At 40.8% G+C, this 25,218-nt stretch overlaps 1 protein-coding gene across 5 annotated transcripts in view; it reads left to right on the top strand.

Annotated features, from left to right (window-relative positions):
* Window positions 1–25,218, top strand: part of foxp1b (forkhead box P1b) — a 528,108-nt gene that overhangs the window by 57,485 nt on the left and 445,405 nt on the right. For all 5 annotated transcript variants that reach the window (XM_073072380.1, XM_073072379.1, XM_073072378.1 and 2 more), the window contains exon 2: window positions 1,117–1,234. The gene's annotated coding sequence lies outside the window, so the exon portion shown is untranslated. The remainder of the gene's footprint in view (window positions 1–1,116; window positions 1,235–25,218) is intronic.

The raw sequence follows: 25,218 nt of genomic DNA, 5'->3' as shown, positions 1-25,218 counted from the left end.
CTGGTTTGGTTCCTACTTTGAAAGTTGCCGTTGCACTTGGTCATCTGAGGCTTGTTTTCACAGTCTGGCCATTCCAGCAGGATCCCCATGCACTGCAGGGGAATAGACAAAGCAAAGTTAAAGCCATGAACAGCTGAACATGTGTTATTAACAAACAATGGTAAAATATGTACCTCATATTGCAGCTGTTACTTCTACTTCACTGTAATGTGTGGAAAATCACAATGAAACTTTATCCTTTCCTTGGACCAGTGGCCTCAATATTGAAACTTCTCTCTGCTAATGCCCAAAACACATATTTATAGAATAAACAAGATAAGATATATTTGAGATATTTCTAAATTTAAAAAAAGTACTGGTGGTAAGGATACAAATTAGTATAAATTCTGCTCCATGTGGAAAGGAAAAAAAATCTGTGGAAGCACTTAAAGTCCATCAAGGAGCTACAGCTAATAATGGAAGTAGCATTAGAAATGTGCACACTAATTTAGCAGAGTATTTAAGTTTCGATGAGCGAACCTTGCAGATTTTACCTGTTTGTATATTAAGCATGGGATACAGTTTTATTGTCAGCTTGAGGAGACAGATAAATAGTCCATGTTTACTGCATTCAGACAAGAGAATACACAAAGGATTAATTTTCAGTGAGCTGCATCATCAGGGAGTATAATCATACTGCAGTATGATGTGCAATTCCAGATTACAGACAGTTGCTCCAGTTATTTATAGTTTGGTCGACATGAGAGATCTGAATAAAATGCCTTTTCTCTCGCATTGTCACTCATCTGTCTGGATTAGATGTCCAAACGTAAAGTTTAAATTCATGTATAAATGATGAATAGAATGACATTTTGGAAATGAAAGAAGAAAAAATTTTTGGCATCCACATCATATTTATTTGCATTTTAAGTTTTAGTTTTATCAGAAATAAATGTTTCACTTGTTCCTAGTAAATGGTAAATGTTCATTTCTTCTGGTCTGTTTTAGGTGTTTCCCCCACCTCAGACCTTTTTGTGTGTTTTTTTTGTTAGTTGCATTTATCAGGAAGTTGTGGTTTTTCAAGATATTTCCCACTTAAGAGTCTTATCAATAACCTGTGATTTTGTTTTGTTTCAGTGTCCTGCTGAGAATTTACGGCTTGAATCATTTATAATGGTAACATTATCGAAAGTGGTGGACCCCCGATTTTGATTTTTATGGAATGGAAATTTGTCATCTGTAGAGGGGAGAAAAGGTAAGCTGGATAATACGTACAGGGAGAGAAAATGTGGGGGATGTAAACTTTTTTTTGTAAGTTCCTTAAACTATTAAAATGACTTCATTAATCCACAGTTTTCAATGTGTGACTGTTAACACTTAAATGTTGCCAATAGTTATACTTCACTCAAGGAGGACAAGCCAGCAATCTCCATGGTTAAGCTGCACCTCAGCTCAGTTGAAGGTTTAGCTTTGCTTGATGGATCAAAGACTTTTCAAAGACCTTCTCCTCTTTGATGAGAATTTAGGAAGAAAACTGACTGATGTTTTAGGTTTAAATAAAATCTATTGACTGAGTTAGTATTGTAGGATGAGAATAAGGTTCGTCTTCAATCTTGATTACATGATTATGAATACCTTCACTCTTGATCGGCGCTCTAATGGACATTTGTGTGGATATCAAATAACAACAGGATTAAATTATCTGATAATCTGCACAGTTAACTAACAGCCCAGAATTCACTATTAACCTTGGTTCAGTCATAAGGATGGCCATGAATGAGCAGTTGGAAACAGTTAAGGCATCCATGGATGTGCAATACAAGAGGAATGGGGTATTTAGCATTGTATGCGTGATTTTAACTCTAATAGCATATCCCATACCTGTAGTTTTAATTCCAGACTCTAGACTCTCCTGCCATCAGGAACTTTGTTCTTACAAACGTATATGTAGTCTAGTTAGAATTTTATGGCATCCCCTCTCATTCCAATTTACTCTAGGGCCTAACTCACACAATTTCTTCAAAATCAGAATCGGATTTATTATCACTGACATATGACGTGAAATTTGTTGTTTTGTGGTGGCAAGACGAAACCTATAAATTTCAAAAATAGCTAAATAATGTAGAACAGTCCTGCCATCCCAGATATCTATTGAGTAAATGCTTGTTGTATTCCCTCTGTGGAAAGAACATTCCATTTAAATAAAGAAGGGTAGTGAATTTCCAGTTTCCCTGAGATATTTGCAGGCAAAATCATTGAATCTACAGTATTTCAAAAGGAGGTAGATAATTTTTTTGTGTGTGGGATCAAGGATTGTGGTGAACTGGTGCAAAAGAGAACTTGAGGCCTGGGACAGATGAGCATGATCATGTTGCAAGTTGGGGCAGGCTTATGCAGCCCTGCTCGGTTTTCTTGTGCTCTTATGCTCAAAACTTTACACAGAACTCCATTTGGTGTTCCACCAAACCCTGTATGGCAACAAGATATCCTTGGCATTGTACTTAAATCCTCTTGCAGTGAAGGCCTTATGTTTTCTCCTCCTTACCTGCTTGCTGCCCCTGAACACTTCCATTCAATGGTTCAGTACAAGGCCTCTAAGATCTCGGGCTTTGTCCAAAGAGGAAGGAGAGAGAGGTGAATGTAAGCTAGTATGGACAGGCGCAGTGCATTGCTAAAGGATCTGCTACCCCATGCAGTGTCTGGGGAGCAAAGAAACCAGTGCTGAAAGTAAGCCATTATCGGCCAGGAGAGTGTATCTGCAAGGAACCTACTAAAACATTGGGCGCAAATGGACAAAATATAATGGAAAGTGTTCAGAAGCATTCCTGTTAGAAATTTGAGTTAATTTCACCCCTGTTTGAAACCTAAAACAGCAGTCTGAGGTGTTTAATGACACTTCTGTTAGAAGCAGAATAATAAACAGTGGAACTGGGATTAACAATTAAACAATACTGTCAAAATTCTGCATTCTGGTGTACTCTGAATATACTCACTCATGCCACAAACACACACACATTTGCACTTATTATTATTGACCATTCCACTTAATCTTAGTTATTATCTCAGTAACTATGTAGCTATATAAAGTAACTAACAACATAAATACTAATTGCATATTTAACTAGTTTTGTAATGATATGATCTGTTTAGGATTTCAAGTTCAATAAAATTATTGTATGTTTAATGTGATAATTTGTTACTGTTATGACTGTTCCTTTAGAACTGAGCAAGATGCTATGATCTAGAAGAGATACAATAACACAGCCTAGGGCTCATCTTAATGGATAGCATAGTTGCCTGTTGCTTGAACTGGTCTGTCACTCATGAGTGACTTGATAATATTCTTAGCTCGGCTGCTTTAGGGTGCAGTACATATTGCTTAACCCTGCACTGTTATTTCTCCATGAATTGACATAAATGGCAACGGTCATAATATAAATAACCTTTTGATTCTAACAGTAGGAGTGTGCCCTAAAGACCATGATTTTTGTGAAGAAAGAATGAGGCTAAATCAGGAAAATAAGTTTTATTTTGGTTTGCTCATTTCATTTACAAGCCCATGTCACCTATATATTTTTAAATCTGAATAGTTATTGTGCTTTTCCCCCTTTCTTTACTATTTTTTGAATCTTACTGTAATTGTACTCAGAAGTATTTGTATTTTTTAAACTTGGGGATCAGAGCTGTGTAGATTATTAGGTTCCTTATTCTCATGGAGCTGTCTTGAAGGATGTATATTTGATTTGTTAATTCTATGACAGTCAGACTCTTTTCATTTCCAATAAAATAATATCTGGGGAATATGTGAATGATTATGTCAGTAATGTCTCAGGTTCCATGTTGTCTTTATAGCTAATTGTTTTGTGGTGGTAATGAGTTAGTCTTTGAAGTGGTATTGGTAACCAACAATTGATATATATTATAATTTTAATATATTAATTATTTTTTAAGTACTGGTGATCATACTTGAAGATATTTTTTTTCTAAAAGTAGTTCTTCTTTCATTTTGACTAAGATGGTGTTTGCAATCTGGCTGGTGATAATCAGTCTTTGTATCCCCAAGAATAGGTGTAGTGACAGGTATGATATGAAATGGGCATAGCTGGTTAAGGGCATACCATTTAGGAGGTTAATTGGTTCATTGTCCTGTGGTTAGGCTAGTGTTAAAATAGGTGGGTTGCTGGGCGGTGTGACTTGTTAGTCCGGAAGGGCCTGTTCTGTACTGTTTCTCTAAATAAAATAAATAAAATTAACATCAGAACAAATTGAGGTTATTAATTTAGCTGCTTGGGCAACACTCATGTCATCAGGTCAATGTGATGCAAATTGGGTGGATCTTCTGAAGGGTTAGTCATTTGTTCTGTTATTTATTTTTTATATCCTGGAGGCCTAGTTGTAAATGACTTCTGATATGGAGTCCTATAGTGTGGAAACATGCCCTTCAGCCACTATGTTTGTACTGGCCATCATCATGCTACCTCTATAAATCTTGTATTCCAGCCTTCTATGCCAGACACTTCCACTGCTCATCTAAATAGTTCATAAATGTTGAGTGAATAACTGTTTCTGCTACCCCGTCACGGAGTATGTTCAGATTTTAACCATACTTTGGCTGAAAAATCCTTTCTCAAAAGTCTTCTAAATCTGTTGCTATGTTTCTGCCCTCTGCTCATAGGTACTCTACCCAAGGGGAAAATATTCTCACTAATTATACCAAGCCCCTCATCATTTTTTAGATCTTAGTCGTGTCGCCCTCAGCTTCTAGGAAAACAAACTGTGTCTCTACATCCTCTGCTCATGGTGGAAGTGCTCTATCCTAGGCAACAGTCTGGTGAATTTGTTCTGAACCCACTCTAATGCAATCGTATCTTTTCCAAAACTACAAACAATATACAGCTTTGGCTTAATGGATATAATATATTGTACGATAACCTCCATTCTCTTCTTAATACTCTGTGTTCTCAGTTAATGAAAGCAAGATATTGTTTTGAAAGTAAATTCTTTACTACCATATCCACCCGTTCCAGGCATCCTTGGACAAGTATAATAAGGTTCTGTTGTTTCTCAGTACTTTCTAGGGTACTGCCATTCATTATGCATATTCTTGTGCCATTAGTTCTGCTAAAATACATTAGCTCACATCCTTCAGGATTCATTTCCAGCTGGTGTTGTTCTGTCCATCTCACCAACACATCAAAACCATTCTGTAGCTCAATCAGCTGCAAACATGCTTATTGTGGCTTGTACGTTCACAGACTGACAATGTATTTAACAAACAGCTAAGGGTAGAGGATAGATCACTGGTACACCAATAGTCACACGCTTTCAATTGCAAAAATAATGCTCCACCATCGCTCTCTCCCTCTTATTTCCAAGACAATTTTGGACCCAGTTAGCCAAATTATCCTGAACCCCAGTGCTTTTATCTTTGGGACCTGTCTTCAATTTAGGACTTAGTCCAAAGTTTTAGTGAAATTCATGTAGACCACATCTACTGCACTACCCTTACAATGTTGTGCTGATTAGCCTTAAATAATTCCTGCTTTTCAAAATGCTATTTAATCCTATCCCTCGGAATTCTCTTCCAAAAATTTGCCTATTATCCAGGTTAGGTTCACTGGCCTTCAATTACTTGGCATGTTCCTCTTGCTCTTCTTGAATAAGAGTACCATATTTGCTGTCCTCCAGTCATTCTCCTCCTCACCAGTGTCCAGAAAAGATTTGAAAATTCTATCAGACTTCCAAAAAACTCCCCCTTTGACTCTGATATCAGCACAGGAAGTATTTTGTCAGGCCCTTAGGATTTATCCAGCTTTAAACCTGTGAAGACATTTAATATCTCTTTTCAAAGTCAGTTTGTTCCAGAGTTCCAGCACTACCATTCCTGAATTCTCCACATACAATGTTCTTCAATACATTACAATTGTCAACAAGCTTTGGGAACTACCTTCATGGACTGGATCTAATGCCTCCATATTCCCTGCTCTTTCCATACCTCTTTTACCTCCCTTGTGCACTCTCGCTTCCATCCATTTGCTGTCTGGAAAGGATCAATCCACCTTGAGGATCAAAAAATAAACTCTTGTCACTATTTATCAAAAAGGCGGCACCCATCATTAAGAACCCCCATCACCCAGGTCATGCCCATTGTTACTATCAGGAAGGAGGTACAGAAGCCTGAAAGCACACACTCAGCAATTCAGGAATAGCCTCTTCCCCTCTGCCATCTGATTTCTGAATGGACATTGAACCCATGAACACTACCTCACTACATTTGTATTTTTATTTTTGCACTGCTTATTTAACTTAACTATTTAATATATGTACTTACTGTAATTCATGTCTTTTCTATTAATATGTATTGCATTGTTCAGTTGCCTCAAAGACAAATTTCACGACACATGCCTGTGATATTAAACCTGATTCTGTTCATGACTCAGTACTACACCACATATGGCATTTTCCTTTGAAGCCTTCAGTGCTGCATTTTGCTGGCTTAAAATATATTTCTGCCCATAATCATGGCCCTACAACGTATTCTGTTCCCAAAACGAAGTGGTGGTGAGAACTGACAGCTCATAAGTCTGAAATGACTAATTGTATGGTTTAGTTGTCCTATCTATGGGGAAATATTTGACTTTCCCCCAATCCCCATGGATTAATTGAAATGGGTAAATAATTATCAAAGAAATACCAGTGGGGAGAATCCACTAGACATTGCACCAGAGCACCAAAGCATGTAGTTTGTGTCACCACAACACTCTCTTTATTGTTTGGCATTCATAACAGGAATGAGTATTACAGAAATTTCACTCTGTACTGAAACAGTTTTGCAGATGTGCTTATTAGTTATGCTGACATCAACAGTATCAACTATTTTTAAACTGGGAATCATTTCAAAACTTAAGTTATAAACTTTCGGTCTGCACCACATCTTGTGATAAATACTTTTAAGTGCCATGTAAACACACACGAATAGGCAGGGAATGGAGGAATATAGATTTCCTCCAGGCAGATGTGCAGTTTAAATTGCTTTGATGATCAGAACAGATATAATCGGCTGAAGGACTTCTGCTTCTACTGTACTGTTCAATGTTTAGCTCCTTTTTAATTAAAACAATGTTATGATATTGAAAATATGACATGAAACAAATAAATCTATAAGTACAATGTCTTTGTGTATGATTTCTTAAGAGAAGGCCATTTAGGTTTAAAATTTCTGTTCTTCTGATGAACAGATTGATCTGTTTTGTTTGCAAACAGTTTTATTTATTATATGCACAGGATAGTAAATAGTATTAACTACAGGCAGTTCCCGGGTTAAGAACGAGTTCAGTGCCTGAGTTTGTCGTTAAGTCAGATTTGTATGTAAGTTGGAACAAGTGCATCCGATATTATTTAGCGTCAGTCAAACGTTTGTCTTAGTATATATTTTACCTTTCTATGCATTTAAAACACTTAAGAAACATATGTATTCCAATAATTATACCACTGCGTTGCTTAGTAATAATGTAGCTTTCATCAGGGCAGGGCCTTTCACATGCTCCATTATTCTCACTTTATCCTTTATCCTTTAAAAATGTTCCGATCGTTGACCGACTGTAGCCTAATGTTTTTCCAATGACTGATGACGTTTCACCTCTTTCCAAATGCTTTCTTATTCCACTTTATTTTCAATCATGATCGCTTCCCTTCAATGAAACAGAAATGCTGTGGGTGGCAGGTCCCGAGGTCCGCTGGGTCCTAAGGACCACCGCACTGAATTCCCCGGGTCCTCACATTAGCATGAGGGTATAGCACTAATGCGAGACAGGTTAAATGGGACAAGTGGGAGTTGCGCTGGGTTTGGGTATTTGATCCTCCACAATATTCTGTGTGGGAATTTAAACTGGAGGTGGCAGTGATTTTTTTTATGAGGTCGAGTTGCAAGCTCGACATCAACCCGGCACTGCTCAGTAGTGTCTGTCACTGGATCGAACTCGGAAACCTCCGTTCTTGAGCCTGTTGCTGATCTCACTGCGCCACCAGCTGACCGGAAAGGGGGGGGGGGGGAGCGGGGTCAGGGTGAATCTTGCTAAGAAAATTTTAAGCCAAATACAAAGTTACACACTCAACACAGTGTCAACTGCAACAACTTAAAATGGTGGATGGTGTCGCGACCCGACTTAGAACGGTGGACTGCGTTCTCCTTCCTCAGTTCGTAAGTACAAGCTATTTGCAAGTCGGACGATCGTAACTCGGGAGGTACTTGTACTCAATACTTAGTACATTTCAAAAACTCAAACTCACAATTACTCATCATAAATATACACCATTTTTGTCATTTTAAATCTGACCTTATTGAGAACATCTTGAAATGGCATTGGGAGGAGGAATGTTAAATTGTTGCACTCAGTTCTGACCAAAATTTGCAAGGCTATGGCTGTTTTCTAACTAGTTTAACCAGGCAAAGATGCAAAATGGTCCTAAGATTCACAACAGGACCTGAGTAGCATGTAAGTATTGCAGGGTGGTTTCTCTTAGACATCATAATGACATGGTAGTGTGAGATCACCTTGAATGATAAATTTGACTCAAAAGACTTAGTATTATATTAGGCAAAGGTTTCTGTCTGCAATTCACTTATTGTTTACAGTGTGGTGGAAATGACAAAACAAAACAAAAATTCAATCACTCTCTAAAGTTTTTTTTTAATTGATGACATAGGCTAATTTTTATCAGCCTTTATGAACACATGAGCTTTTTTTATGATTAGCAGTCACTCTGATTAAAATAGTTGCAATTTCACTAATACAAAATTAAATCCATCAAAGTTAAAAGCTGTTTGACCCTTTCCAAAGGGTTTTTACACTTATTCAACAAACATACTTTCAGTAAAGCTGTCTTTTAAGGTTTCTAAACTTGACTGTAATTCTCAAGATTTCTCTTGTCATATGTTGTAGCACTTATCTGTAGATGTATTTTACCATTTAACATTAGCTTCCTCTTCTCCTGAGTCGTCTTCCCAGTTCAAGTCAATAATTGGTTCAGTTTTTCTCCTCAATTTAGCTGGCCAGCTGCCAATGTGAAACTATTGTCTAAATTGCTGATGATTGAAATTAACATGACATTTGTGCGGTGGTAATGGAATACCTTAGTAATTAATTTCATGACACTGAGGAGGGTTCTATCATCTACCACCTCTAATCAGCAGGAGGGAACGGGAGATGATGGAACTCTTCCAACAGGCATTCTACTGCACTGGTTATTCCAATTCTGCATCAAACTTGCTTTTGAAATATTCCAGCAGAAATAAAACAATAGATAATTATTGCAATGGAAGTCACAATATTTATTTATATAGTAGTAAATCCACATTGATAACAATTAGAAGGGCAGACATTGATAAGATTGAAATAATAAAAGCTAAGGAACACATAATTTGTTGCCTTTTGAAAGGAATTTTACAAATATATATTTTGCTTAAAAGTTCAGTGTTACTAATGTGAAATTTGCACTGCAGTGTTTTAAATAACATCTGTGCTTCCAAGTTTCTTGAAACTATTTTCATATATTCGAGATGATTCAGTTGTAAAAGCATGGTTAATATTTCTTTTTTTTAGCATAACTAGCCATAGTCTTCTATTACAACGACAGATGTCAATGATTCACGTCATTCTGATTTTAAGTAATCTGATGACATTACAGGGAGATCGGAATTTGGTTTTGACATTGGTGCAAATCATGCCACAATGAATTGGTAGTCTGCATTAAAAGTTGTTTGAATTTCTTTTCTATTAAAGAATTTTGACCAGGACATAAAATAAAATTGCACTTAGTTACTAACTGTTTTGTGCTGCTGTGCAAAAGGCCAATTTTATTCCTTTGTGGCTGTGAATAAATGAAAAAAAAGGTCCTTCAGTGAAAAATGTGAGCATCAGATAGATGAATTACTTGCTATCAAAAGTTACTGACCATGAACTTGTAATGTGCATTAAAACATAAGTTAGAAAAGTGCAGTATGAGAGGCTTGCACCAATTTTGTGTAGGCTGCCTGAGCTGTGATATTCTATAATACATGAGACTTTAGATTGTCACTCCTTGGTAACCTCCTGTCCTTGCAGAGAGTGAGATTGCAGAAGAATTGTGCTGCTGAAGACCAGTGTGAGGGGGAAATGGTGGAATTGTTTGGAGGAGAAGGCCATCTCAGTTGTTTGGAGGAAGATTTAGTGAATGTCATATGGGGTCATCAGCAAGCATCTTTTAAGAGAATAATGGAGATGAGTTGCTAAGGAAAATAATTAGGAGTGATTTATTGGGCAGGTGGTTTATATTGAGGAGTTGGTGTAGGTGGTTAATTAATGACGGTTGGGCTTCTTAATTAACACTAAAGCTTATTTTAGCTTTCCAGTTCTGATCTGCCTCACTGGCTATATGAAGATTCAGCCTCAGTTTTGCTGAATTCAGTGTTGTGGAGATTTCATATGGATGTGGTAGAGCCATATCAAAAGCTAGGGTGTGCACTGTCAGTGCACAAGGCATAGGGTTTAAACAATATTCCAGCATATACATATGACACAAAAATGTTGTGTTATGACATCAAATTTCTGGGTTTCTGGGCATTGAGGCCAAATTATGATATCAGGCTTTGAATTGTATTCTTCATAAAAGGCATTTAAACTGTGCTGTAGTTCTCTATGACTCTGTGTGTGTGAAATTAAGTGTTGATCTGTCAAATGTTTACATTTCCGCAGGGTGGCATGGTAGCATGACTTACAAAACTTAAAAGCACCATCTCATGGATTGTTTGGATGTGATAACAGGATTAAATTTCTATACAGGAATAGTTAGCATTCCTACTCAGGGGAGATAATAAGACATTTACAAAAGGGTGTGAGAGAACTTGGTTGAGAATTACTTGGAACTTTTATAGTTTGTGGCAGTCAGTTGCAGATCAACTCTGGGGATGGAAGGGATGCTGGCTATGTGGCTAAAACACATGCCAAATGTTTGCAATGTTGTGAAACTTAAGGAAGATAAAACTATTATAAAAGGACGGCTCAGCTGCTCTGTTAAATGGATAGGGATACACTATTTGAATGACACCAAATTATCTTGTACTACATATAGAGAATGTTTGTCTTTAAGTAAACTGTAATTTTGTTTGGTGATAATGAGTTTTGTAAAAATTAGTTTTCATTGGATTCCCAAATAGTTCATACGGTGCAGTAATCAAATTTCCTGTAAATGAATTCATTATTTGTAACTGGTTTCCTATATTATACTAATATCCATGGAACACCTGCGAAAAGATGGTGAGAGTCGTAACTGTGGGAGGCTGTTTTATAGGATGCTGGTGAATGTCAATTTTCTTTCATTTAAATTAATTTGCTTTTGTGTGAAGATAGTTGGTACCATCTGCATGTGGATAAACAGGCAAGTTATGAACTGATTTGTCTATAGAAGTGAATGTGTGCAACTGAATCTGTTTATGTTTAAATAGTTAGCTGCTGTTGAGCATGCAGCGTAGCTGAAGTAAAACATTGACCTCAGTAAGTTTGTGCATAGCATATAACTTTTTAACAGAAATTAGTGAAGTAAGGGTTATTTCAGTGACTTTACCATTGAAACTATATCATGTTGCAATAAAGCATCTGTTCAAATGTCCTCATGTCAGTGAACATATTTTAGATTTCTGCATTAGTTATTGCTTTAGCAATTGCATATTACATCATAATGTTGCAGTAAGGGAGCTTAAAATTTCCAAGCAGATTTCTGTTTGTTTTGTGTTTTTCTTTTAACATTATACTGTTGCAATTTCTTTCAGTGTCATGCTTTAGAATTAGTCCCGCTTCCTCTTTTTGCATACTGTGTACTTCAAACTGGGGAAATCAAGTTAGCATTTTGCTGAATTTGAACAATCATGGTAATGATACCACATTTAGATATTCTTATAAATTTCAATATCTTGTATAGTTATTCTTTTAAACATGGCTTGGTTGGGAACAATTCTGACATGTGTGATGTTTCTATGTGTTTTTTTTGTTGAATGGAGAGGCTTTTGGAAAAGAATGAAGAATAGTTTCAGTTTTACTGCTGCAGAACTTTCTCATTCTTCCCCACTGCACAAAGGACAGTGTTATGTGGTGGTGTATTACAACACAGAAAATGAATGCAAATCAGTATTTTAATGCTCCATTAGTGATGATGTACTGTGCCTTTCTATGACTGCATAAATTGACTACCACTTTTTTCTTTTAGTATGTCACCAGTGGAGATACTAGTGGAGTGGATACTTAAAGTTGAAAACTTTTATAAGGTTACTTCACTTATTTACTGCCTAGATGGTAAAAGTGGAAATTAAAGCATGTCATTTTTCATTTTAATTTGACTTGGTTTCTCCCAAAATGTTTGTTTTCTCAAACAGAAAATGTTGTTTTCTCACTTTTTTTTTGTCGTCAGTGAAGAAATAAAAAAGGTTGTATAGTGGATCTGATTAATTGGGACACATTGGGACTAGTACACTTTGGCTCATTAAGCAGCTGCCACAATTAGCCAGAGTTTCATGGAAATAGTTAAAAAAGTATAAAAAAGACAAATTATGTACTTAAATGAAATACAGAACAAAGTAGAACACTACCAATAGTACTTTGGTGCTATGAAACTATATATGTGTTCCTAATACTTTATCGATGCAGGAATTCAGCCAGTGTACGCCATGAACAAAGTCAGACAATGAACTGCCTTCATATAATGCTATCAGTGATTGCATCCTCCAAATCTCCATTTTTATTAGTAATATTCAAGATAATTGTCAGTATTTCAAACTGTTTGTAGATCCTACTTGTGGAAATGGTGAAATCAGTTCATTTTCACCCCCGGCTGCTTCTGGCATCTCTAAGCCTGAATGCTGGAAACAGCAGTGAACAAAACAGTTCTGAATTGTCTTACTGCTTATTTCTCACCAACTATCAGTGACAAAAGTCACTTTTTTTTTTCAACACAAGCACACACAACTGATGCTATTTAAAAACTTTTCTCTCTAAGCACAGTGTAGCGTCCAATGGCCACGTGTGTACACAACTGACAGTCATTAAAACCTGTTCAGCAACATTCTCCTGCTCCAATTGAAGCAGCATAATGTCCCAGATAAACAAAGGGAATCCAGGCAATTTTCTCTATTAGTTTTTGTTATTTGAGAGTTGTCCCAAATAAGCGGCTGTCCCAATTAACTGGAACCAACTGTAATTCTAACGGACGTGAAAAAGAGAAATCCACATATGAAAGTAAAGAGGGTGCTACAGGTAGCTTCTTTTACTAATCTTTTAAAAGAAGCTGAAAAGCAGTAAATATTGGAAAAAAGTAAATCCTGATAAAGAGCTGGGGATTGAAGGAATGCAGTTGTTTAAGGGGCAGAAGAGAGAATGATGAAGGTGTTCTGAGGACTCAGAAGTTGAGCAGGTCGTTTGAAGAAGTGAGTAATGATTGGAGTGAGTGAGCAGACTCATGAGAGCAAGAGTTGGTAGGAAGGCAAAATGAAGAATATGTGGAAAAAGCAAGGACATAGGACAAAACACAAGTGATAGAGAAAAGTTTGGTTTGAGAATTGCTGAGCACCATATTTTTGCTGCACTTGGCAACCCTGGCTTTCTCCCTTTTGTACTGCACCCCACACTAGATCTGATTTTAAGGGAAGTAATGAAATCACAAGAGGGAAATAGTAGAAGATGGATGGAGAGTTAAGTAGAGGATTTAAAAACAAGTCGATGGTGTGAATCCTGTTTGAGACTGTCACTGCTTGAGTATATCCTGCCATACAAATCCTGTAACTGCACTTACCTCTTCTGGCTCGGCAGGAACCAACCTCCTGGTGGTCTTGCTGCTGCAGGAAACCTGTAAAACCGAGCAGTTTGTGAGCAGTGACAAGGCCTCAGGTGGGGTATCTTAAAGTCCCACCCTGCCTCCAAGTGCTCTGAGAGTCTTGTCAGAAGTCTTGTCAACTGTTTCTAAATGTCTCTAAGCCTGTAAATTAACTTTTTAAAAAGTAAATACAAAGTGAAATAAAGAAAAAAAAGTGCAGTTATAACTTTTTTTAATACAACTGCCAGGCGGTGACCCTTGTCAAATAATTGGTACTGCTTGAGATCACTAGCTGTGACTGGTGTAAAGCTGAGGGGTAAAATAAAAAATATATTTGATCCCTGAGCTCTGGACAATCTAGAGTTGTTCCAAAGTCAGCAACCGACCTCCTGCGTGTTCAGTTTATCTTCTCCACAATATACAGGTGCAGAAATCTTGAATGCACTGATCTACATAAAGGACATTCACAGTGGTTTTCGTATGAAAAATGAACATTTTTATTTTTGTTTTTATTTATTGAGCTGCAGCGCAGCATCCCTTACGGCCCTTCAAGCCGCACTGGCCAGCAACCCCCAATTTGACCATAGCCCAATCATAGTATAATTTACAGTGACCAATTAATCTACGTCTTTGGACTGTGGGAGGAAAGCTAGAGCACCCGGGGAAACGTGCCACACATGTAATGTACAAGCTCCTAACAGACAGCGGTGGGAATTGGATCCTGGCACCATAACATGTTTAACCGCTATGCTACCATGTCACCCAAAGTTACAGGTCAGTTCTCCTCATTGTTTAACATTTGTGTAAAAAATTTCTCTGTTACTGGAGTGAGAGAAGAACATATGCTGAAATGAAAGATATAGCACAACCAGGCAACTGGAATGGAGAAACAATGCTTAAACAAATGTTCATTGCACATTTAGACAGAGACGTAACATAAAGATTTTTACTGTTCAAGCATGTGAAGGATGTAAGAAATAAAGTCAAGTCAATTCAACTCAATTCAATCAGTATCATAATAAAATGAAAATCTCATGCAAAATAAAAAAAATGGAGTTTGAAGCACAGAGGATCTTCAATGTGAGGGTGTGAAGTGCCATGAAAATGTACGGTATAATGCTGTTGGAATGCATTCACTGGCTACTGGAATGCACCACACTTCCTTTCTTGGAGGCCCCTTACTAAATGGTCTTGAATCGTTGGAATTGTGTTCATTTTGATGTTATAATGTGTTTTTTGAGCTTTTTGGATTCAGCAATACATCATAGACTATTTTCTATCTCTGAATCTTTCAGTGTTCTGCTTGGTGGCTCTTCTGTCACTGAGCAATCACTGAAGAGTAAAACTTGCTCTCTGTTTACAGTACCTGTAAACAGCCTACATAGATTAACTTCTTTTTGGTGCCAGCTGTTCAGCAGCTTGTTAAATAGCCACATACATAGTGACACCTGGCATTCCCTGAAGATGGCACCATATATTACCAATTTAAAAGTCAACATTTTGGTCTTCTCTCATCTTAGTAAATTCTAGGAATCATATTAAAAACTTTATGATCTCCACTTTTTAAAAGAAACAATGACAATGAAGTGATCTTCACATCATAGCCATTTATTATTTTTGCAGTTTTTTAAAAGTATTGTCCAGCCTTTAAGTGAAACAAAAATTCACTATTTTAAAATGTAACCTCACTAGTAAAAATTGTTAACCCATTTGACAGCTTCCACAGCTCGATTTAATTTTTGTGGCACGATGGACTACAATTGTGAGGCATTATCATTTGAATATATCTGTTGCAGTTGCTGTGATGCTACACTTTGAACTTTGCATCTGTAATGCAGAATTATGCTTGAGTGCTCTGAGTAAAATGCTTGTTATTGTCTGGAAGAAGATCTGCATGGCTGCTTCTGTATAAACATTTAGTCCCTTTTGTTTTTCTTTAGTTTAGCAAATATATTATTAGGCAGGCAAACTCTTACAGAAATATAGCAGACTCATTGGTGAATAGGTAAAAGCGAAACAACCAGAACTTGGTTGTTATTTGCCTGCTATTAGAAACTCTGCTGAGAAACTCAGAGACCAGTTGCATTAGAAAGAAATACTGCCATACCACACATCACTATGGTATACTTTTTAACTTGCCCAAGCTGAACTGTGATATGATTAGTAATTGAAATAAGTTTGAATGTGAAAGCGTCAGTTGTATCTCACTTGCTGGATTTATCAGTTAACAATACCTCAGAGAAATAGCAAATGGTGTAAAGTTCAAAATAAGTTTATCATCACCATCTACAATCCTGAGAATTATTTTCTTGTGTGCATATACAGCAAGTCCAAAAAACACAATAGAATCAATGAAGACCGCACCCAACAGGACGGACAAACAACTGGTGTGCAAAAGTCAACAAACTGTGCAAACACAAAAGGAAAAACAAAATCAACAAATAAGCAATAAATACCAAAAATATCAGATGAAGAGACCTTGAAAGTGACTCCATAGATTTTGGGAACAGTTAAGTGATGGGACAAGTGAAGTTGAGTGAAGTTATCTCCTCTGGTTCAAAAACCTATTGGTTGAGGGGTAATAACTATTCCTGAACCTGGAAGTGTGGGGCCTGAGGTTCCTGTCCCTCTTTTCAGATGGCACCACTGGGAAGAGAGCATGAGCTAGGTGTTAGAAGTCCTTGATGATTGATGCTGCTTTCCTGTGACAGTGCATATCTGTATCCGCCAATTTTTGTAGGATTTTCCGTTCAAGGGCATTGTTGTTTCCATACCAGGCTGTGATGCCACCAGTCAATATACACTCCTCTACAAATCTGTAGAAGTTTGTCAAAGTTTTAGATGTCATGCTTCTTCGCAAACTTCTCACGAGTAGAGGCGCTGTCGTGCTTTCTTCATTATGATATTATGTGCGGAACCCAGGACAGGTTCTCTGAAATGATAACACCCAGGAATTTAAAGTTGCTGACCACCTTTACCTCTGATCTCCTGATCAGCATTAGCACATGGATCTCCGGTTTCCTTCTCCTGCAGTCAATAATCAGCTCTTTGGGCTTGCTGACATTGAGTGAGAGGTTATTTTGGCACCACTCAGACAGATTTTCAAGTGTTGAAAATTTACTCTTGGGTTTGATTTCTGAGGGTCCAGAAATTCTCGCTGGAAATCTTGTTAATGAGTAATTAATCTAATAAAACTGAGAGGCAGGGTTATAAAGATACTATAGCAATATAGATAATGTCACTGATCCGTGTGGCCTTAGAGTTTGAATTTGACCATTTATTTAAAGTAAAATGAAATTTGAGTTTATCAAAGTCAAAGTCGTTTATTGTTGTATCCAAAAGTATGCAGCGATTGGAATTTTGCTGGTTGGTTCAAGAACTGAATGGTTGAAGGGAAATTGTTTTTTCTGAACCCACTGGTATAGGAGAGCAGGTTTCTGTATTTTCTGCCCAGTGGTAACTGCAAAGTGATAGCACGGCCTGGGTGGTGGAAACCTTTAATGATTGATACTGCCTTCTTGAATCAATGCCTCCGGTAGATACTACCAATGGTGGTGAGGGATGTGCTCTTGATGTAGTGGGTAGAGTCTGCTACTCTTCTCCACTTACTCTGTTTCTGTTCATTCAAGTTGCTGTACCAGATCATGATGCGACCGGTCAGGATACTTTCAAGGGTAGATCTGTAGAAATTTGTTAGGAGTGTTCAATGATAAGCTGGACTTTTTTCCACTCAAAAGGGGCTCTTAAGTGAAGGCAGAACATCATAGTCCAAATATGTAATAAGTCTGCAGTACAGAGATATCAAAGTTTGGAGATTAGGATTATCATTATACCATAAATTATATTTGTACCTATATGATTTCTACTTCGATAAAATTAGAAAATGGAAATTGTAAATGAATAATAAATCATTTAAAACCTGTACCTTTATTTACAAAAGTTTGTGGATTAAACCTGCAGTGTAATTTTTTGAGTGATGGTATAATCTTAACAATAATTATTAAAAGCAAATTATGAAATAGGTGGTATATATTTAAGTCATCTGATTTTAATTTTAGCTTTGTATCTTCCAGAGCAACAATTAATATATGTTCTTTTAATAATCCATATAAAAGGGAGAGCCTATTTAAATCCTGGTTGAATCTAATTGAATTTAGGATGGCAGTTACTACGGTCAACCTATAAAGGCATTTGCATTCTCTCAAGTGTACCATAATGCGGGTTTAAATGAATTCCAAGAAGTACGACCATTTAAATATAATAAATTTAATATAAACATTTTGGTATCAAATCATGCTAACCTTGCCAGCAACTATTTTCCTCATTGACCACAATTAATGTAAGTACAAGGAATACACAATAAGTAAATAATAAATAAATGTCTATTTGTACTTTATAAATTTTCAGTTGCACCTTGTGACTTGTTGGTATCATCATAAGTGAATCTTCTATTTAGGGGTTTCTCGTAATGACATTGCCTGTTTGGCCAATGGTGTAGTGGGGCAAATGTCCCAGGTTCGAATCCGGCCAGCTGGCTCCTTGCATTCCTTTCATCTGTGCTGAGTTGAGCATTGAGCTAGCAACTCAGCCTCGTAAAACAGAGAGATGCTAAAAAAACAAGTTTGCCACCCGATTCACCAAACAAGTCTCGGGGAGGAACTTCACCTTTTGCTCTCTACCATGACATCAAACCATTTTCAGAGCAGTTATTTTCTCTGATCGGATTCAAATCAAAACCACCTAATATTAGCATGAAACTTTAGAAAATGGCTGTCTGTTCTACACAGTAGGCCCTTTGGCCTATTATATCTGTGCCAACTATGATGCCAATCTAACTAATGTCATTAACTGCACATGCCTTGTACCCATCCATTCCCTGCTTGCATGTATCTGCCTGAATGCCTCTTAATTGTTGAGGTTTCTCATAATGACATCACCTGTCATTGTGAATAATTTCTTTGCTTGATATCATTGATAAATAGTGGTAATGTTTATTCTGGATGCCATGAATAATCAGAAGAAAAGCTAAGGAGCCCAAGTTTATTTCATGGAGTTAAAAACAGAACTGTCGGAAATACTCAAGCAACCAGGCAGCTACTATCTTATTTTGATGTTGCAGTGATGTGCTACACACAGCGCTGAAATAACGACACACCGTCAGTAAGTCGTTTCAAGACTAGTTTATTCAAACTTCGCGGCGCTGGCATTTAATCCCTAGCGCCCGCCCTCTCCGGGCGGAAATGACGTCAGAGGTGCATTACCAAAGTCTCTCCACGCACGCTGGCTATTTGTGAGCCGGTTCGCCTGCGCAGAAAGTGGGTTACCACATAACCACCCCCCCAGAACCGGCGATACACCCCCCAATGTTTACAGTCTGGATCAGCCTGTGTTTGGGAGGTCTGCTTCTGCGCTGCGGTGCCTAAACCTCGACCGGCTGCGCCAAGTCCACATGGGCTGGTTTGAGTCGGTCCACCGTGAAAACCTCCTCTTTCCCCCCCAATGTCCAGAATGTACGTGGACCCGTTGTTGCTGATCACCTTGAACGGCCCCTCGTACGGCCACTGTAGCGGTGCCCAGTGTCTGCCCCTTCGTACAAACACAAACTTACAGTTCTGCAGGTCTTTGGGTACATGGGTCGGGATCCGTCCGTGCTGTGAAGTTGGTACGGGGGCCAGGTTGCCGAGCCTTTCACGTAGCCTGTCCAGGACAGCTGCGGGTTCTTCCTCTTGCCCCCTTGGGGCTGGTATGAACTCTCTTGGGATGGCCGGGGCGCGCTGTACACCAACTCGGCCGACGAGGCGTGCAGATCCTCTTTGGGTGCTGTGCGAATTCCAAGCAGGACCCAGGGAAGCTCGTCCACCCAGTTAGGTCCTCTCAGGCGGGCCATAAGAGCCGACTTCAAGTGACGGTGGAAGCGTTCCACTAGTCCGTTCGACTGTGGGTGGTAGGCAGTTGTGTGGTGTAGCTGCGTTCCCAACAGGCTGGCCACAGCCAACCACAGGCTGGAGGTGAACTGGGCGTCTCTGTCGGAGGTAATGTGGGCTGATACCCTGAAGCGTGCTACCCAGGTTGCAATCAGTGTTCGGGCGCAGGAATCGGCAGATGTGTCAGTGAGCGGGACCGCCTCTGGCCACCTCGTGAACCGGTCTACCATAGTTAGGAGGTACCGCGCTCCTTGGGACACTGGTAGGGGGCCCACGATATCCACATGAATGTGTCGAACCTCCGGTGGGTGGGTTGAAACTGCTGCGGCAGGGCTTTAGTGTGCCGCTGCACCTTGGCTGTTTGGCACTGCGCACACATTCTGGCCCGTTCACTGACCTGCTTGCGAAGTCCGTGCCATGCGAACTTGCTGGAGACCAGCTGGACGGTTGTCCTGATAGATGGGTGCGCCAAACTGTGTATGGAGTCGAAAACTCGCCGCCTCCAGGCTGCCGGGACGATGGGGCAAGGTTGGCTGGTAGCCATGTCGCTCAAGAGGGTCCTCTCACCTGGGCCTACGAGAAAGTCTTGCAGCTGCAAACCCGAGACTGCGGTCCTTTAGCTGGGCATCTCGTCGTCTGCCTGCTGCGCCTCCGCCAGTGCTGCATAGTCCACCCCCAGGGACAGAGCCTGGACAGCTGGTCTGGAGAGTGCGTCCGCCACGACGTTGTCCTTTCCCGAGACATGCTGGATGTCCGTCGTGTACTCGGATATGTAGGACAGATGTCGCTGTTGGCGAGCCGACCAGAGATCGGACACCTTCATGAACGTGAAGGTCAACGGTTTGTGGTCCGTGAATGCGGTGAACGGCCTGCCTTCCAAGAAGTACCTGAAATGCCGGATTGCCAGATACAGCTCCCGATTGAAAGCACTGTACTTGAGTTCGGGTGGTCGTAGCTGCTTGCTGAAGAATGCCAGGGGTTGCCAGCGCCCCTCGATGAGCTGCTGCAGCACCCTACCGACTGCTGTGTCGGATGTGTCCACCGTGAGGGCAGTTGGAACGTCCGTTCTGGGATGCACCAGCATCGCGGCATCTGCCAAGGCTTCCTTGGCTTTAACGAAAGCGGCTGCGGCCTCCTCTTTCCAAGTAATGTCCTTGCCTTTACCCGACATCAGGGTGTACAAAGAGCGCATGATACGGGCTGCTGAGGGGAGGAAACGGTGGTAGAAATTCACCATACTAAAGAACTCCTGCAGGCCTTTGACCGTGCTGGGCCGGGCAAAGTGGCGGATCGCGTCTACGTTGGCGGGCTGAGCTGTTGACCCGTCTTTGGTAATCCTGTGGCCCAGGAAGTCGATGGTATTGAGATCAAACTGGCATTTGGCTGGGTTGATCGTGAGGCCGAAATCACTCAGGCAGGAGTAGAGCTGGCGAAGGTGGGACAGATGCTCCTGACGACTACTGCTGGCTATAAGGATGTCGTCCAAATAGAACGCAAAGTCCAGGTTGCGTCCCACCGCTTCCATTAGCCACTGGAACGTCTGTGCGGCATTCTTCAGGCCGAATGGCATTCGGAGGAACTCGAACAGGCCAAACGGGGTGATGAGTGCTGTTTTGGGGATGTCTTCAGGGTGCACCAGGATTTGATGGTATCCCCAGACGAGGTCTACTTTGGAAAAGATTCTTGCCCCATGCAGTTTTGCTGCAAAGTCCTGTATGTGCGGCACGGGGTAGTGGTCTGGAGTTGTAGCCTCGTTCAGTCTGCAGTAGTCGCCGCATGGTCTCCAACCCCCGGCTGCTTTGGGCACCATGTGCAGGGGGGAGGCCCATGGGCTGTCGGACCTCCGTACGATCCCCAATTCCTCCATCCTCTTGAACTCCTCCTTCGCCAGGCGGAGCTTTTCCGGGGGGAGCGTTCGTGCGCGGGCGTGGAGGGGTGGTCCCTGGGTCGGGCTGTGGTGCTGTACCCCGTGTCTGGGCATGGCTCCCGTGAACTGCGGTGCCAGAATCGATGGAAAGTCTGCCAGGATTCTGGTGAATTCGTTGTCCGACAGCGTGACGGAGTCCAGATGTGGGGCCGGCAACTTGGCTTCACCCAGGGAGAACGTCTGGAAAGTCTCGGCATGTACCAGTCTTTTCCCTTGCAAGTTGATCAGCAGGCTGTGAGCTCGCAAGAAGTCCGCCCCCAGGAGTGGTTGGGCCACGGCGGCCAGTGTGAAGTCCCACGTGAACCGGCTGGCGCCGAACTGCAGCTGCACTGTGCGGGTTCCATAGGTTCGTATCGTGCTGCCGTTTGCGGCCCTCAGGGTGGGTCCTGGCTTCCTGTTGCGGGTGTCGTACCCCGTCGGGGGGCAAGACGCTGATTTCCGCTCCAGTGTCGACCAAGAAGCGGCGTCCCAACTGTTTGTCCAAGACGTACAAGAGGCTGTCCTGGTGGCCAGCCGCCATAGTCATTAGTGGTGGCTGGCCCTGGCTGTTGCAGGGTGGGTGACAACGGCGGGTTTTTGTGCCCCATCGTTGGTGGTAGAAACACCACTGTTCACTGTCCTCCTCACTCCTGCCTCTGTGTTGTGTGCGCCCCCCTGCTGAGCCTGGTCTGGTGCGCTGTTGGGTGCGTGGCCTGGTAATCTGACCGACGGATGCCACGCTCTCCCTCTTGGCTTTCCACAGCACGTCTACCCGGGCTGCCACCTTCCGGGGGTCGCTGAAATCTGCGTCGGCCAGCAGCAGATGTATGTCCTCGGGCAGTTGCTCTAGGAACGCTTGCTCGAACATGAGGCAGGGCTTGTGTCTGTCGGCCAGGGCCAGCATCTCATTCATCAATGCTGACGGCAGTCTGCCTCTCAAACCGTCCAGGTGAAGCAGGCGGGCACCCCGCTCACGCTGTGAGTGGCCAAAGCTCTCAATGAGCAGCGCTTTGAATGCTTCATATTTGCTTTCTTCCGGGGGCGACTGTATGAAATCCGCAACCTGGGCGGTTGTCTCCTGGCCAAGGGCGCTCTCCACGTGGTAGTAACGCGTGGAATCAGAAGGTATCTGCCGAATCTGGAACTGGGCTCCTGCTTGGCTAAACCACACCCGTGGTCGCAGCGTCCAGAAAGTCGGCAGTTTCAACGAAACTGCGTGAACAGATGAAGAGTCGGTCATCTTTGGTCCAAATCCCGTTTGGACTGTTGGGGTCACCAATGTAGCGATGTGCTACACACAGCACTGAAATAACGACACGCAGTCGGTAAGTTGTTTCAAGACTAGTTTATTCAAACTTTGCGGCGCTGGCGTTTAATCCCTAGCGCCCGCCCTCTCCGGGCGGAAATGACATCAAAGGTGCATTACCAAAGTCTCTCCCCGCGCGCTGGCTATTTGTGAGCCAGTTCGCCTGCGCAGAAAGTGGGTCGCCACAATGTTTTATTAAGATGGCGGTTTCTTGCAGCCAGCTAAAGATCTTCATTCCATCTTCATCCAATCAGTGTACCATGGACTTGAGTGTAAATCTGAGAGGAAGTTACTACAGTGTCCTCACCCAACTTGTGACCAATTTCACCAATTTTTTAAAGAGATGTACTTAGTGAGTGGACCATTGTTTCATGGGTTTTTCTGGAGTTCATGGTATACTAAAATGTTCCAAATAAGTTTATTATCAAAGTACCTATATGTCACCTGTAGCCGCCTTAGCCTTTCCTGTTTAATTATCTGTCCAAATGCATTTAAAATGTATCTGCCTCCACTATCTCCTCAGGAAACTTGATCCAAATAGTCACCATGCTCTGTGTGGGGAATGACTTACTGTTCTCATTTCCTGTGAAATGTTCCCCTCTCATTTTAAACCTGTGTCCTTTAGACTCCCCTGCCCTGGGAAAAAGATTCTGACTACCTGTCCTATCTATGCCACTCATAATTTTATAAATCTCTTATCAAATCATCCCTCAAGCTCCGATGTTCCAGTGAGAATAAACACAATCTTTCCAATCTCTCTTTACAATTATAGCTCTCCATCTTTGGCAGCATTCTGGTGAATCTCTTCTGTACTCTCTTTATTGTTATCATATCTTGTATTATGGCAAGCATATTCAATACCTTTTTCATTACATTATCTATCTGGGTCACCTCTTTCAGGAGCTTTAGACTTATACCCAAGGGTCTCCTTGTACATTAATACTTCTAAGGTCCCTGTAATTTGCACTATATGTCCTACCAATGTTTTGATACCGCAAAGGTGAATTACCTTACAATTGGTTGAATTCTGTCTGTCACTGCTCTACCCAGTTTTTCAGCTGATCAATGTTGGACTGTATCCTTTGATGATCTTCTTTGCTATTTACAACTCCACCAATTATTATGTCTGTAATCTTACTATTTTAACCACCTACATTCTCGTTCAAATCATACAGTACTGTGCAAAAGTACTGCTGCCATACAAAAAAACACAAATTTCGTGACATATATGTGACGATGAACCTGATTCTGATATGGATCTCTATTATGGACTGAGTGGAAAGGCAGCAGGGAGAAGTGAATCAAGCGCTAGAGAGACATTTTTCAAAGATCAATAAACCAATCATTTGAAATCAAACGATCTTGCCTGGTGTCTCAGAGCTGGGTGTGTCTGTACCCCTGCCAGCTAAGCTCCTCCCTCCCCCCCCCCACCCATCTCTGGCACTTCTTCCCTGCCACCTACCTGTCCCACACTCTTCCTGCGGCACTCCACCCTTGTCATTCCCAATATAATTTGCTCCCGCCAGATATAGAAACTTGCTCCCTGCCCTGCGTTGACAAATACAGTACTGTACAAAAGTTTTAAGCACCCTAGCTATATTTATTAAGCCGAAGGCTTTTGCAAAGTACAGCATATATTATAAAATAGATAGTATTTTAAATTTTAGTGTGTGTTATTATAGATGGTTGGATATTATAAATTTACAAGCATGCATTTTTAGGCTGTTGAGATACACATGAAATAACCTTTACTTCAAAATATTGTTTCCTGAGAATCTCAGATAATTGACTTTGGGTTTTATTTCAATCAAGTTGAAACACATTGAAAAACATTAGATAGCTCATTGACAAAAGCTGGATTTGAGGTCAGACTGCACTAAAGCCACATAAATGAGGAATTGGTATGCCTGGGAAGGGGTTGGAGGACGACGATGGTAGATGGTAAACTTGGGTACTGTCTTTGAATTTGAATTCAGGCAGATCACTTCTGCTTCTGCTCCTGCTCAGAACTTCCCATTCAGTTTCAGATTATTTTATTTAACACACGTTCGTTGAAACATACAGTGGAATGTGTCATTTGCCTTTTAACGGCCAACACAACTTAAGGCTGTGCTGTGGACAGTCCACAAGTGTTGCCACACATTCCGGAAGCAACAGAGATTGCTCACCAAGTTCACAGAACAACAACAGCAACAGAAATGTAACAACAGAAAACAAGTCCCTTGCCGCCTTCACACACACACACACATCTCTAACCACAGGAT

Source organism: Hemitrygon akajei, chromosome 19, assembly GCF_048418815.1.
Source record: "Hemitrygon akajei chromosome 19, sHemAka1.3, whole genome shotgun sequence".
Classification (NCBI taxonomy): Eukaryota; Metazoa; Chordata; class Chondrichthyes; order Myliobatiformes; family Dasyatidae; genus Hemitrygon; species Hemitrygon akajei.
This window is presented reverse-complemented; position numbering and strand designations above follow the sequence as displayed.